Genomic DNA, 16,659 nt, shown 5'->3' on the forward strand with positions numbered 1-16,659 from the left:
TTTCCTCATTAGCATAGTATCACATTTTGAACAATCGTTCTCTTAATTCTCAACGTAAGATAAATTGGGATGTTGTAGCAAGTTAAATGAAAATTAGTTTGCTTGGTCATGTAATCAGATTTCCTGGCCACGGATTCTCATAAATGGAGTATCACTGCTCTTCTTGGTGGACTACGGGGGATCAGCTGAGAGATTTGGTGGATGTCGAGGAAATAAAAAGAATGGGTGGGGAGAACCTCTGTACGAGCGGGTTTTCTGTTCTCCACGACGACGGTAAACACTCCTGACCGGCCGCTATGGTGGCCACGAAACGAAAGTGTGGGACAAAAAGTAGATAAATGGTGACTGGATAGTAAGGGTGGACCAATCTATCACGCCCCAGGGGAGTGTTATTGACAGTGCAAGAACTGTCTAACCCTCAACCTCTCTTTCTTCGTCCCCCTGCGTTCCTCTTGTGGTTATTTCCTCGCTCCTGTACCCTTGTCTTCTTCTTTTTCGACATTCTTTTGTTAGAACATCCTATCCGAACTTCTGTTTCGCGATCCACTTTTCTTTTCTGTTGGTACGACGAATGTACAAACAGTGGAGGATATCCGCACGGGGAATTATGTGAAGCACGCTCAGGATTTTGAAATATGAATGTTCAGAGATTTTTGAAGTTGGGACGTGGAAGTCAGGGATTTGGGAATTTGGGAAGTTGGGGATTTGGATGTTTAAGAAGTTAGTAACTTGGGTATTTAGGGATTGGAGCGTTATTGGGTATTTTAAATACTGGGAATTAATTTGGGGTTTTATAATTTTGGGATTTAAGGATTTTAGAATTTAGGAATTTGGAAAAGTACGAATTTTGAAAGTGATTTTGTGAATATAGGGATTTGTAAATGTAGGAATTTGAGAAATTAGGGGTCTAGGAATTTATTGATTGGGGCGTTTACGAGTTTGGAAACCTTGGATATTGAGGATTTGGGAATTTAGGAATTTTTGTATCGAAAAATTTAGAAATCAAGAAGTTTGACAGCTTTGAAATTTAGCAATCTAGAAATTTGAAAATTCGTGAATTATTGAATTTGCAAACATAAAAGCGATAAGATTTCAATTTCCGCAAAATCAAAAAATTCAGAAGTCTATTAATTCTGATCTAAAAATTACGCCATAAGTAATTAGAAAGTCCCAAAATTTCTAACATGAAATATTCCGATCAAACATTCCCCGCTTAACTTCCATCTACCAATGATTTTATTTCATCCATATTATTCATAGGACCGTTAACTCTAATAGATTCAAACGAAATCGGCTGAACTGGGTTAAGTCAACAAACAGAATCGGAACAAACATCGTGTAAATTGGTCAGAAAGCAAAGCGGAATTTTCGAAATTTAGCGGGACTTGCAAGCTCATCAAATTACATGGATTATTCCGCTTGAAATTCATCGTAGTTCTGAATCGAAATTCACTCGGTCAGGAATAGAAAGTGCATTGGCGAAGTTACTCAAAATTCATCGTGGTCGACGAATTAATCCGTAAACACGTCGGTGATGGTGATGCAGCTTTTAAACTCGTCCCCATTAGTGGGACGGCAATTTTCCCGGAAGTTATTTTACTCCTGTACCGGATATTGACTTCTCGACGTGTAACTCCCCTTAAATGACCACAGTAACATTAGTAGCGTTGACCACTTGGACGCACGTGCGCCCTTCTACAGGATGTATGGCGTTCATTCGCAAGGATGGGATTTCCTCCTCGAAACCGGAAGCTTAAGAGCGGTTCGCCGGCGGAGTTTAGCTAATGCCTAATGACGGGTCGTTTCAAATATTTACCGCCCGATTCCGCGAACTCCAGCCAGGACCGTAAACGCGATTACGCCCGACCATAGGGTATACTGCTAGCTTTCCTGCCTTAGAAATCCCTGTAAGAGCTGCCATCGATCCTCTGAATTTTCTCAAATAACGCAACCGCTGGATCAGCTGAAATGTCCCGTAGGCCAATCTGACTTTAATCCAACCGAGCCTTGTGAAATTTATTCAAAATACCCCATTTTAGAGGTTAAAACCTGTTACCGTGCTTATCTGTCCTCTTAATTATGTTGATACGAATATTTTTGTTGTTGCGCAATCGTGTGAATAAACAAAATATATTCGCTTCAATTCTTTCGGTGCAGTACTAAGAATTTTATATCTCTATATTTTTAATGCTTTGTGTTACAAAATTTAACCTTTATAATTTTTTAAATTTAAAAGAATTTTAAGTTGAAAAAGGAAGTTTGCAAGTTTATGTTAGCATTGTATTTTTAATGTCTACATGTATTGGAAAAGAGGATCGTTAACGCTTTTCAGTTGTTAAATGACGATTTGATTATATCGCACGTTTTAACGAATTATCGTGTTACGCGATTTCTATTATTATTAATTGTGCATTTCTTGTATTCCTGTATTTCTTTTTCTTTTTTCACTGAACGCGATAACAGCTTCGCTAACAGTTTAAAATTTAAATTATGTAGTGTATTACGTTTACTTTTGTTATTGTTTGAGAATCATTTATTTATAAAATAAAATTGCTAAGTCACTAGTGAAAATATGTGGATATTAGTGAAAGTTAAATGGTGGAAAATCAGGTTGTGTTCATTTAGAAAATAAATTATTTAATATATGATTTTTGGAAAAATTCCAGTTTAGTTTACTTGCACTCGTAATACGGTGCTTTATGAAATTATTCGTCCACTATGAATTTTGAGGTTCTGATATTTTTGAGTTAATTCAAAGTCCAGCAAACATTTCCATGTTCTCGACGCTAAAAAATATACGTACAAATGCTTCTTGAGTTTTAAAATGCTAAAATATTAAAATGTTATCATGTGTGTGTATAATTTTATGAAGTACTTTTATGGAAAAAACTAGTCGATATTGTTCTTCAAATTCTAACATATAAGTAACTAATGTAGTCTCTTCTTTATACTATTTAAACATTTTTATACTTTTTAATATCTTCTTTAAAGTAGAAAGGTCACTTCCCAAAATATGTGTACGCCAAATTTTAGTTCAAAAATTTTTCTTAAACCAAATTACAAGTTCTCGAATTCGCGAAATTCGAATTTTCAAATTTTTTTATTTTCAAGATTCTAAGTTTTTAAGTTTTTATTTCTTCGAATCTCTGCATGTTTAAATTGTGAGATTTTCAAACTCCAACAATTTAAAATTTTCCAGTTCTTAAATTTTCAAATTTCTCAATTTGTAAATTCTCGAATTCCCAAATTCCTAAAATTTTGAAATTTCAAAATATCTAATTTTCTAGAGTACAAAGTTTCTAGATTTGTAAAGTTATATATTTCCCGCAATTACATTTTCGAAATTTCGCAAATTTTCAAGATCTTGAAATAACATACGTACGTTTCTAAATTTCGGAATATTCAAATTTCAAAATGTTTTCATCCTCAAGTTCTCGACATTCAAGTCTCTAGATGCTCGTATTCCTAGAATCTCAAATTTCTTATTTCCCAAAAAGATCTAATCCCTAGTTTCTCAAATTTTTAGACTGCTGAATTTATACGTTTCTATATTTTTAGATCGCCTTTCTAAGCTCCTGATTTCCTAGATCCATAAATCTGTATATCCCTACAGTACCAAATTCATAGACTTCTATATCCGTAAATCTTCAGGTTTGTACATTCCCAAATCCCTAGATCCACAATTGCTATATCCTGATGTTCCTAGACTACCAAATTCTTAAATTCCTATATGCGTAGATCTTGAAATTTTTAGGTTGCTAAATCCACCAATTCCTACATGCCCGAATTCCTACACTATTACATCCCTAGATTTCTATATGCATAGATCTTCAAATTCCTCTGTTCCTAAATTTCTAAATTGCCGAATATCCATATTCCCAAATTCCAAAGTAATTTCTTAAACCATTACTTAAACTATTTAAACCAATACTTAAACCATTTCCAAAATTTAAAATCAAAAACCAATATGTGTGTGGCCTCTTCACCGTCATATTTCCCCAAGAGAAGCCAGATCTGCTCTTCATCTATACAGAACAGCATTTATTGTCATCCTGAGATCCTGTCTTCTGCGATGTTATCGCCGCTGATTCTTTCTCATTTAACTGACAGCCGTTCGTGCTTGCTCCCGGGAAAAAATACAGAAGGGATGATTCGCAAAAGGGAACCCGGTAGTGGTAAAGGGTGCGACACTATGACGAGAGCACGATCCCAGCTAGGGGAAGCCGCGTAGTGGCACGGTGCTTCTCATTGTTTCAACTTGAGTGGCTTTACTCTGCTGTCATCATCATTTTCAATTAGCCAGTAACGACTGGGTGACGCGCGGTGTTCATTGAGAGGCTGTCTGCCCTCCGTCGATTGACTTATTAATTATTAAGCTGTTCCGCATATTACGTTAATTAGAAATGCAAATACTATCGAACACGATATACCTGCTCTAATTTATCGTCTTTCTTAATCGAAAAACTCGGTCGTCTGCTCTTCTGTATGTCGGTTCTTTCCTTTTATTACTTTTCGTGACTCTCGACTTTCGCGTGACAAATGAAATCAAGATTATTTATCATCTTGCACCATTATGTCCCTGTTAGGGTAGCCCTGGATCGCCACGTCGCTCCGGATAGATTCTTTCTCAAGAATCTGATTAAAAGAACCGTCTTATCGCTGTCCGCTTACTGTGCGGTATCCGGAACTTAATTGCCGTTTCAGTATCTTGGAAATTCGTTTCAGGGAATGGCTTCTTTTCGGCCACGTATTTTTTCGGCTTTAAGAGAGTGGCATGTATGGTGGATACGTAAGGAATAGTCCAAAAAGATGGGTGATCACAAAGATATTATTAATATTCTGATTATATTTCTCCAGCTCCTAATTTAAATGATAATTGCATTGCAGGAATATAGTGATAGGCAGTCAAGAAACAGTTTCTCCTTTCTCTCAAAGTTATCCTGTTTTCATCGCTTGGTATTTATAAGCTCTTGCATACACAAATAGTTCTTGCATTTCACAAATTTACAACGACTTAAATAATTAAATTAAACTCGATTTTCTGATTCTTTAAAGTGAACTGAATTGATTTCTAAGTGAAACTATTTCGCTAATTCAATATTATCTAACTACGTCTCCAACTGTAATCAAATGTGATATGTGATTAACTGTCCGTTTTATACTGTATTATTTATTGATAAAGCTTACGTTGTGGGAAGGTGATTCTGATCTAGAGAAGTTCTGGCACTGGTAGTTAGGATGGTTTACGTAGATCTTGGGCTTAATAGCGATTGAGCGAATGAATAGATGCGTACAAGGAGGCCTGTGATGCAGTTTAGGATTAGTGGGTACGACGCGCCAGGGGAAGCTCGGTCCTACCTATAAATTCATTGGATTACCGGTGTCCCCATCTATTAATATGTTTGCAATTTCCGAACATAGTCACGATGGGACCAAGGTGGATTCATGTGCCATTTCAAATTAAAAGGATCAACATTCCCTTTGAAATGTCTTACCTCTATCCCGTATATCTTACATGGTTAACATGTGTTGTTAATATTTTAAGGTGAGAAGCTTGAATACCGAGAAATATTTATTGAGATATATTTGAAAAAATGTGTGAGAGTATTGAAAGATATTTGAGAGATATTTGAGAGATATTTGAGGATATTTGAGAATATGAAGAAGTATTTATATTTATATAATAGAAGTATAAAATAGAAGTATTTGTATTTGAGAATATTGCGAAATATTGAGGAATTCTGAAAAATATTTGAGAATGTTTGAAAGTTTAGAAAGCTGTGGATTTAGAAATCTGGGAAGTTGAAAGTTTAAAAATTTGAAATATTTTTTATTTGAAAATTTCAAAATCTAATTATTTGAAAATTTATGAAATTAAACATTTGGGAACTTGAAAATTTCGAAATTTTTAAATATGAAAACTCGGTAATTTAAAAATTTATAAAATTGGTGATCTGAATATTTATGAATTTGTATATTTGCAAAGTAATTAATTTTTTAATTTTTCATTTTGAGTTCAATATTCATTGAGAGTACTAAAACATTTACAACTATATTCATTGTTAATATTTTCGAATTCTTAATATTTATTAATAATATTATAATATTAATACTATTATTATGTCAATATGAACTATGATGACCCCAAAATATTAACCAGCACCCTGTAAAAACAATTAAAAATCTCAATAACGAACATTATGTAATTACACTTCCATTATCCGTACATCCCCTTAAATTAATAAAATTTTATTTTCTATGATCCAGTTCGTAACACTCAACCTCAAATAAATTCTCCTGAAATCCAGGAAAATTATCAATAAAATCCCCAGGAATTATCCTTGAAAATCCCGTTCCATTTATCGTAACACAGCGTTTAACCCTCGATTGTAGGAACTTCAGAAAATCCCCATGCTATAGTTTTCGTTTCTCTATCTAACTGTCTCTTTCTTTTCGTTTCCGTGGTCTTTGCTAGCCCGCGCTTGCCAGCTTGAGCAGAATTAGCATAACCAAAGCAGCTTTGATCAATCGTAACGGCACCTCGTTGTACGACTATGGCCATTAGTATGCACCATTGACCATGAGTCGGCACCGCGTAATTAGCATAATATAGCAATATCATAACGTGCGTATGGGGAATGTGTGATGGTTGTGGCAATCGTTGGTTAGGTGGACATCATCTGGCTGTGCAAGCGGACAGCACGCCATTTTCCTGCTTGCTCCCATGAGATGTGACTCTGACTCTGTCACACGTACGCCAGGCGGTTTCACCGACTGTCATAATGAACTAGGTCTTTGCAAACTGTCGGTGAAAACGGTGCACAACGATGCTACCCATAGATTCTAGGGGAATTGAGACTACACTGACTGACGCAGATCTTTATATCCAAAAACGCATATTATTTGGGCCAAATTAAAACGAGGTTTTTGTGGAAGATGGTAGATTATTGTTATTGTGACATCGCATTTATTTAAAAAGAAATAATATTGAAATGATTTGGGTAAATGTTAGCTAGTATGTACTCATTAGTTATGGGTGAAGGGATTGTCGTTTATGATTTTTCTAATTTTGAGGTTTATAAATATGGTGTGCTGCACAATTTAAATAGAAGAATTAGTACATTGATGTATACAGAGGATGTCAATAAAATACATTATAGTGTATTTTTTTAATATACATTTTTATTACTATAATAATTAATATCACTGATAAATTAGTCAAATATACTGTCGGCGTGAAGGCGATTTGCGCAGTCTAACCTTCTTCAGCTCATCTTAAGTTCGTCACATGTAGTACTTGTAAATAAAGTCATAAATATTGAAACCGTTGAAAATATCAATCATTGTTCTTACTAATATTGTTAATATACTACCATATATTATTATAAATTTATTTTTAACAATATTAAAAAGTTCACTGACTGATAATTTTATTTAGAATTACAATTATTAATTTATGACATGTGCAACTCTTGAATTTGAGTGCTTGAGTTTAATTTTTTGACTTTAATTTTTTTCAAAAATACAACTGAATGAAAAAAATTGTTATTTTATATTTTTTACTAGATTTTGTATATAAAATTTTTCTTTGTATCATCAATGTAGAAGCACCCCGTGTATTACTGCAATATTATTATCAAAAATTGTTATTATTGCAATAATATTATTATAGTACCATATGATAAGAATACTATTATTTCAATATATTATTGTTATAATATTATTTAAATACCTTACGACAGTCATACTATTATTGCAATAATATTATTATAATATCTTCTGATAGTGATATCATTATATTAAATCCTACCATAACAATATTAGGTACAGTAACATATATCAATTTTTAATTAATTGTGCCCAATGCATAACGTCACGTATATCCATTTATGAAATCACTAAACGTAAAGCACTGATTCTAATGACACCGCAATTTACCTCGACCGCGAATCCATGTTATAATCATGTTCGTGATTATCGTGAGATAATAGCTAGCGCAGATAACACGATGACAACGGTTGTTATTGCGAAGAGTGATTAGCGTTGTCCGCCCGGTCAGTTGTGCATCGCGTGACGTCGCATTGGAAACTTATCCATTCATTGATTACATTTCTGATTGCATGTGCATAACGATGATAGAAAATTGCGGCCACGTTTCACCTTCCTCCGTTTCTACGCCACCGGTTACGTTCGTAAAAACCGAAAGAAAAACATATATTGCTAATGGATGTGACTCGTTTGCTTTTAATATCGATTGAAATGATCAACGTGAAAGCATCAGCGTTGCGGTTATTATATTGCAATTAAAATTAACGAATGAATGACCATTCATCAAGCGTAATGTCTCGCGAGTGACACAAACTTTGTTCACGCTAATTAACGATCGCTCGTTAATTGCTATCCGATACATGAAAATAATAAGTGATGTTTCAACTGTGCTTCGCTGATCTTGCTTTGTTAAGTCTTTTCTTTATAATTCTGGTGAAACCCACATAATTTTTGTTTCATATTGTTCGGTTAATTACTAGCGCTTCTTTTGAGAGAAATTTGTGAATGTACAGTGACGAGCGTGACAGGGAATTTTTTGGAAAATAAAATTAAGTGGAAGAGAAAAATATTAGTAGCTCTGTGGTTAATAACAATGGAAATTTACAAATTTATAAATTCAGAAATTTTTATATTTCTCGAAATAAAATCCTCATTGCACTCAAGCAGAACTACGTCACAAAATCATAAATTTTTCTATAAATAAATATAATTCAGTCCAAAACATCAAATAAACCTTTAAGTACACAAGTTTCTGAGAACAAAATGAGATCTCAATTGTTCTTCACAACGCAAGAAATCGTAAGAAATCGTAATCTGTCGCGCCACAAACAGAACGTACTACATCCATATTAATCACACAACGTAATAAACTAAATAACAAAAAATGTCATCGTGCACATAAAACAACGAACTTCATCCTAAACGAAACACCGCAGTCGCACAAATCACTGGTAAGACAAAGCAAAAGTTAGAGATGTCCCTTGGCAAGCTGTGGAATTCATGAGCAAGTACTTGATGGAGCAAAATTAATTCATCTGGTAAAGCTGAGAGTGCCTCTAACACGAAACCCGTAGAATCGCGTGTCTAAAGACGAATCATCAACGCTTCCAGCAGGGTGGTCGCAGCGTTCAGTTGCGGGTAGGATCGAGAACGCGTATAACATCCACGATGTTATTCCAGCTGTCGATTCATTGATTATCGATTTGCTATCGGTGGCCGGACTATGGCAGACTGAACTATGTACGAGTCACATCGACTGAACAAACACGATGGTTGCGTTCGTTTGGTCTAACACACGCGTAGAGCAGGAGCGAGAAGGATGCATGGCGGGGAGGATGGGAGGTTAAGATACGATATTTGCAGGGTTATTAGATAGCAGTTGCAATTCCCCGCGCTATTCCCCGTGATATCGATCGTGCATTTACGTGATGAGCTACCCGTGCGTTATGAACACCCGCAGGGATGGATAGTCAGCCGGGTTTCATATGTAAAGAGTGCCGATGATTACGACGGCTCATCATGATCCCCCGCTCAACCCAGCAACCTATCTTTATCCTATTTCTTTCATCGTTGTATCAGCTGTCTCTCTCTTCGGGAAACGAGGTGAATCGCGTTGATTCGTCCAGTGAGTCGAATCGAATCGCATTCGTCGCTGATTCGAGACGAATGAAACCAACGGCTAATTTATGAAACGCAACGAGCCGTGAAAGCGATCCTCGAAACAGGCCCCCGTTTTGCATCTCGAAGGAACCCACGCGTCATCTCGTATCCGCAAGAATAATCTGGATTCATTGGATTGCCACCGGATGTGACTCGCGTTCGGTCCAATAACGCTGTTTGGATGGGTACAACGAAACGTGCAGCACGCGTGTTAAGGTGTCGACAACGATCGTGTCTGAGTTCATCCAGCATTGTCGGTTGCTCCCGTGTATCGCGGTTGCTGCCGCATGTAGATGAAAGGGTTGTTTCACTGAATCGCTAACCCAGATTTGGGTGCAACTGGAAACGGGGTAGATTATACAAGCTCGGAGAATGGAATATTAATGCTGTATGATGGAATACGGTTCCTATTACTATCTAAATATTTCCTAAATAGCGGTAGTCGGAAATTACTTACTTCGTGTGGGTCACTGTGTTCGCGCGATGGGCAAAATATAAACTATTTATAGCTGTTTTCGAAGGTTGTAAATCTTCGTCGACCCATGGCGTTTCCACAACTTGTTACGGTAGTGGAATTATATGTAAAATTATTATTGTAGAGTAGAATTTATAGAGTGGTTCAGAGTCCTCCACACTGGTGTGCCCAGGTCAATGAAGGATGTAGATCATCATCCCACTAGTTATAATGATTGTTGTGTGTTGCTGTAGTTGATAGTTACTCTGATTCGTAAGACTGAGTATATTTCAACAACGGTCGTTTTAAGACTGACTAGTTGCCTCTAAAAAGCCAGAAAAGAAAAGCCATGAAGAAAGTTCAGGACGTGAAGGCGTTACCAAAAAGGGCCAATCAGGACAGATTGTTATTTGTGAAAAATACTGATTGGTGAGATGGTTCAGTGAATGGGATTCTAAGATTTTTAGCCTTCACTCCAGGGTTGTAAATAAGGTGTCGTTAATAAGGTGACCCAAACAGTTAAGTGATTTGGGTCCTTCAAAGGAAATGATAAATGAGCACCATGTGTTTATCATCGGAGTTCAAACGCGTAGGCCCACTTTAGTGAGGTACACAGTTTAGGACCATGGAAATAAACTTCTTTAAGAAAAGGTATATTGGTGTTAGGAAAACGTGCTTTTCTGGCCTGTTAGAAGGCTATTGTCAATTGTTAAGAACGTCAAGTTGTGGAGACGTTCATATGGTCCTAAATATCAGTTTAAAATTGCAAAGGTGAAACGTTTTTGGGCTTGACAAAATACCCATAAATATTACGTTAATAATATTCCGAGCAACTCGGAACACACTGACGGTGCAGGTTATGGTAACGCAGAGTTTTTAAATATTCGTTTAGTGTTAAATAGTTTTACTGTACTTGTCTAGTATCAACATTTGAATCACTGAAAATTTTATTCAAATAGGAAATCTTTTAGGGAATGTTTTCTGCGTTTTTCAGCGTTTTATAACTGTTAGTTCATTGTTGAACTAGGGGCAGTTACATGGATACAAAGAAATGATACAAATAATATGATGAAATAATATGTGGACAATTTTAATGTCACTAAGAAATTAGAATAGTATATTAGCGCCGTAGAAGTAATTTGACTCTTCCTTATGATTTGTGCAACCTAACCTTTTTATGTTTAATTTTTAGATGCAGTATTTATAGTATGTTTAATGCGTTTCGTAGAAGATTTCGTAATCTGGTTTATATTTCATTTAAAGTCATTGTATGAAGTTTTCTATGACGTTACTAGAAGTTTTTACAAAATGGCATTGATCTGCAATTTCTTCTCTAATTTTTCTTTAAGTTTTTTTTAATAGAAACAAAGAAACTAATGTTATATCATATTAATATGAAGCTACTAAAATTAAAAATTAAGCTTTCTTCAAGGAATTACATTTTTCAAGTGGTAGTGACAGATTATACATAATATTAAAATTGACTTTAAAAAGGTAAAAGTATAATCAAAACTGGACACAATTTGTATTTGCAACTCTAATATTTTATTGAAAATAATTTAAACTATTATCAGTGTATTTTAAATAGAAACAAAAATGAAATTAATTGGTGAAATTTATTTGAGTAATGAAACATATCGCCAAATACATTTATAATATTATTCATTGGAAATATTACAAAAATCTGATGAATTTAAGTAATTTTAAAAAATTTTCAAAAATAGAATTTGGTAATCATTTTCTAAGAGAACATTATTTAAGAAGTAGAATATTAGTGTAAAGAAATAGAAATATTTTACATATTTTGTATACATATGTATAGCGGTTTCAGATCCTGAGAATTATAATTATACACTTAATCTTAAAACTGAAGCGTATTAAAAATCTTAGTATGATCTATGAATGCATCACGAGGTATCAAACAAAGAGTAAAATACAAAAAAAACCTATTAAACAGAATTTAATATAACACAAAGTCAAAACTATATAGTTGATCACAACGTACGATTCACACAGATTTTATATTTAAATACTTAAATGAAAATAAACTTTTAATTCTAGCTTTCTTTCGCAAAAATATATATCTGTTCATTCTTTACGATTTTTACAAAAATTGCATTTAATCGTTTAAATGAAAATAAGTAAAAATGTTAAATTCTACCTTTTCCACCGTTTCAAAAAATGCTCTGAGTAATCCCAGAGCCCAAGGAACATAGTTTCTAAAGATAAAATTAATAGAAATAATTCAGTTCTCTAACAATATTCATCACGTATAACTTCGTTTCTCGTTGTGTCATTCGTGTTTCAACTCCGCGTCACAAACTGCAATCATATAGCTCGCGAATAAGCTGTCTCGGAGACTAGATTGTGTTCGGTGCTTTAGAAATCTGATAACACGAGATTCCAACTATTATCAATCGAGCTGTAGTCAAACGCCAATCAAACTTCATTGTAAATCCTCGCTTGCGGTATGCCGCCTAATAATATCACCCAATTCCGTCGCAAGCTTCAAAGTTAACCGTGTATTTATTGTCACCTCTATTCCCTCGGGGCAACCATAACGCCGTTCCCGTGAATCCGCGTTTTTTCCGCCGTTCGTTCGACGAATCATATCGGATTTTCCGCGGAAAAAGATTCCCGAGATGATTCGTGTGATCGCACGAGGATCTCGATGGTGATTCGAAATCGCGTTGACCGAGGAACGACAATAGTTCATCCTCGAATCCGTAAGTGGGTTATTATAGGAAGCTGTCTGCGGCGCCTCCGACACGGAAATTGCTTATGCATTAAGCAAATACCAGACAGATATTCCGTGGTGGGATGAACCGATCATATCGTACGCGGCTGTCGCAGGTATCCGCAGAATTCGATTGTCATTATCACGCCTGTTCGTCTCTCACCTTTGATTTTATCCTGTGATAAATCCTTCTTGATGTCCCGAGATTTGGAAGACGTGTACTGTTACGAGGGATAGATTAAAATTTTAGAGGTGTACGCAATTTTATTTTTTTTTTGTACTAACGATATGAAGTTTAATTATTTTTATAAATGTTAAAGCTTTTATTATGAATTACATTTAAAACATGAATAGCATATTTCACTTTTGACACATTTGTAGTCTTATCAAAATGTTACTTTGTAATATTACGCCACTTTTCCTTAAACAAATGCTTCCAATAATTTGTTAATTTCCTCTATATCACGCGTATATCACGCGAGAGTTTAAAGATACATCTTTTCAATTGTACAGTAAAATTCAAATCTTATGCCTTTACAAAACACCAAACGTAGACATAAAATATTTTATGAACTACTTATTTATAAATGTTACAAAACAAATTTTACAGAAATTGTAAGAAACTTAACGCTTTGTTTCAATCGATCTAAACAAACAGTTAACTTTTACGGAGCTTGTAAATCGTCGCAGGGTACCTAACTCCTCGCGTAAGTGCCCAACAAAGATATAATATTTGCAACCGTAATAAAGAAATTTAGTAGACATTCATTTTCCGCAGAAATACAGCACCATAAAGTCGACGAAACAGGCTATATATCTTCATAAACTTAGACTGTTTGTTCCATACTTTGACAGTGATTCCACCGTTACATCCGATATTCTTTTCTTTTATGGATGCATTAATATTGACACACGTGCGCGATAACTCATTGATTTTGCCCGTAGACATTCGGTAGGACAGCAGATCTCACGCGGCTGTATCCATAATTCACACGAAGCTGCGTTTTCTGCTTAAAACGGGTGGCTAGGTGAGGCTTTTCGAAAATGACAAGGACTAGTAATAAAGTTGTGATGAAGTTCCTGCGGTGAACGCGCCGCTTTATCATCGAAACTGTAACCTAGGGTTTTATCGTACCCTGTTACAATACACAAAATCCTTGCTACGCGTATAAAAGTGGCGTAAAACAGTCGTAAAAGCTCACTGGGAACACGTGTGCTCTAAACATCGTCAATCTATGCTTGTCTGGTTGGATCATCATCGTTCGTTTTCAATCCGGATTATATGCTTTACTTCTACTTCTGCTGTTAGATCAGTTTATTTGTGTCAATCAAACGATACGTTTGTTGTGTTTATAGGAGTAGCTACACTTGCTTGGTTATAATTCGTCAAAACTGATTTGGGGGTTTGGAGATTTTTTCAGTTCAGTGCTTGGAGATCTTGAAATTTGGGGAAGAGAACGTATGGAATGGGAATTTTGGAATTTCAAAATTTCTGTATTTCGGGATATAAGGATTTCAGGAGTTTATGATTTTAGGATTTTCAGAATTTCAGAATTTCAAGCTTTCAGACTTTCAGACTTTCAGGACTTCTGAATTTAGTGACTTTGGACTGAAAAATTTTAAAATTTCGGTACTTGGAAATTGAGTCAGCTTAGAAATTTCGGAATAATTGAACTTGGATTTTGAAACTTGTTAATCTGGAAATGAGGAAATTTAAGAATATAGAATTCTGATAATATGAAAATTTGAGAATTTTGATATTTTGAAGTAGGATAATTTGAGAATCTAGTGCTCTGAAAGTTTTTGAATTTCAAAAACGGCAATATAGAAATTTGAAATTCTGGAAACTTCAAAATTTGGAAATCAAAAGTTTGAAGAATTTAAAAATGGGGAATTTAAAAATTGGAAACGTTGGTAAAGGTGTTAAGTTGGAAAATTACAAATTTAAAAAATTTGGAGATTTGAAATCTTGGGATCTAGAAAACTTGAAAATTCAATTATTAGAAAATTTGACACCTTAAAAGCTTGAAAATTAGGAGACCTGAGAATTTGTATATTTGGATATTTTATATCAAGTTAAACTTGAAAACTTCGTTCTGAAACTTGAGAACTTAAAAGTTTAGCTATTTCAATATTGTCGAGTTTAAAGCTTCAATATCTTACTAACCTGAGCGTTCATGAATAAATAGTTGATACATTTTTAAATTTTAGGTTATGTCAGACTGTATAAAAATTCCTAAAATTTTCCTCTAATCTTAACACCCAATTCGAACACTTATCACCAATTTATGCTACTACTTTCTTAAAGAATTATAAAAAAACAAAATTAATCACGGATAAAATCCATCTAAATTTGCCTTATCCTCTCTTTCCCCGAAAATCACCAAATTCGTTGCGTAGCAGCTGTCTCGCGACAGCTCGTATTTACGAGGCCAAAGACCGTTCTCGTCGCGTCTGGGAAAACCTTTGAAATTTACGCGCGTGTGTTAGAGCACGCCAGGAATTATCGTATTCGTGCATACACGAGACTCGGAACGCCATGGAAACGAATACGGTGCATGAAGTGCCGTACGCCATTAACGGTTATCGAAATGGCCGTCGAAAAAAAAAAGTTCCATATCCAGTACGGAGTGGGCTTGCCACGGCAGAGCTTTATGAACGAGATTTCATTTCCCGAGAAAACACCGGCAATACACGGGCTTAGAGAGGCGAACCGATTTATTCCAACGAGTTCGAGCCGACCGATTCGTCCGCCATTGCTTTGTGCGAGAATTAGAATCCTCGTACGACGTGCTCGATTGAACGGTTTACCTCCGTGCACCTTTTGTGACGAATTCGGAGGAACGAATTTTTGATGACGCACGCTGCTGTTGGATTGCTTCGCCGACATCAGTTTCCGGGAAACGATTTAGATTGCGCTTGGATTATATGGATCTCTGTATAAGAACATTCTCGTTCTCTTTAACTGGCTTCCATCTTTAGCTAGAAAAATTAAACTCTGTTTTAACAGCTTTTCTTTCCAAGAAAAATTTATTCCTTCATAGTTTCGTGGGGTTAATTTGATTGCGACATGGAGGACAGGGACACAGATTGCACTATTAATATCTTTGATCAAAAATTGATTTGCTATCCACGATGTCGGATGAGGTACTCAATAAACTCACAGTTACGCACAGAGGCATCTTCAAACTAATTTTTCGATTCAGGTCCAAGATTATTGGACATAAAGTATAGTTAAACAACTAGGACTGTTCATTCAATCTATCGATCTTTTCTGACCCCTTCACACACACATTTGACACAATTGTATTAGAAACAAATATGCAAAAAACAAAATAGAGCAGCAGAACTTTGAAACGTTCCACTTCAAATTATTGAATATGATGGAAGAAGAATTAACTACTTCTTTGGACGTAATGAACATGGATACTATACTGGTTTCAGATTTGAAAAGTGTTAAACTAAAGAGACTACTCATTCTACTTTGAAAGATATCACACGATGAAAAACTATAATATAAAATGTTTGCATTACAATTAAAACATTGTGTTGCATATAAAGTTTAAAAGGAAGTTATTACATTTTGTTCCTCTCTCAAAATCTGGCATGTGTATTACTATTCGTTCATCAAAAAGTAATTCCGACCAGCATGATCCTTATATAGGAACTTGTCAATTTTGCTAAATGACTGCCTGCTCTGTATTTAGTATTAAATATAATATTTAATCTCAGTAATCTCACTCTATTTTTTTCAGTATCA

The 16,659-nt window shown here is 35.1% G+C and overlaps 1 protein-coding gene and 1 long non-coding RNA gene across 6 annotated transcripts in view; one reads left to right on the forward strand and one right to left on the reverse strand.

Annotated features, from left to right (window-relative positions):
• The window catches only part of Rbp6 (RNA-binding protein 6), a 1,376,067-nt gene that overhangs the window by 739,297 nt on the left and 620,111 nt on the right, over positions 1-16,659 (forward strand). The window lies entirely within an intron of this gene.
• Positions 8,278-10,455, reverse strand: LOC143265538 (uncharacterized). The gene is made up of 2 exons (XR_013040162.1): positions 10,166-10,455; positions 8,278-10,047 (listed from the first exon to the last, which is right to left on the reverse strand). It is a non-coding gene; the product is annotated as an uncharacterized LOC143265538 (long non-coding RNA).

Source organism: Megachile rotundata, chromosome 12, assembly GCF_050947335.1.
Source record: "Megachile rotundata isolate GNS110a chromosome 12, iyMegRotu1, whole genome shotgun sequence".
NCBI lineage: Eukaryota > Metazoa > Arthropoda > Insecta > Hymenoptera > Megachilidae > Megachile > Megachile rotundata.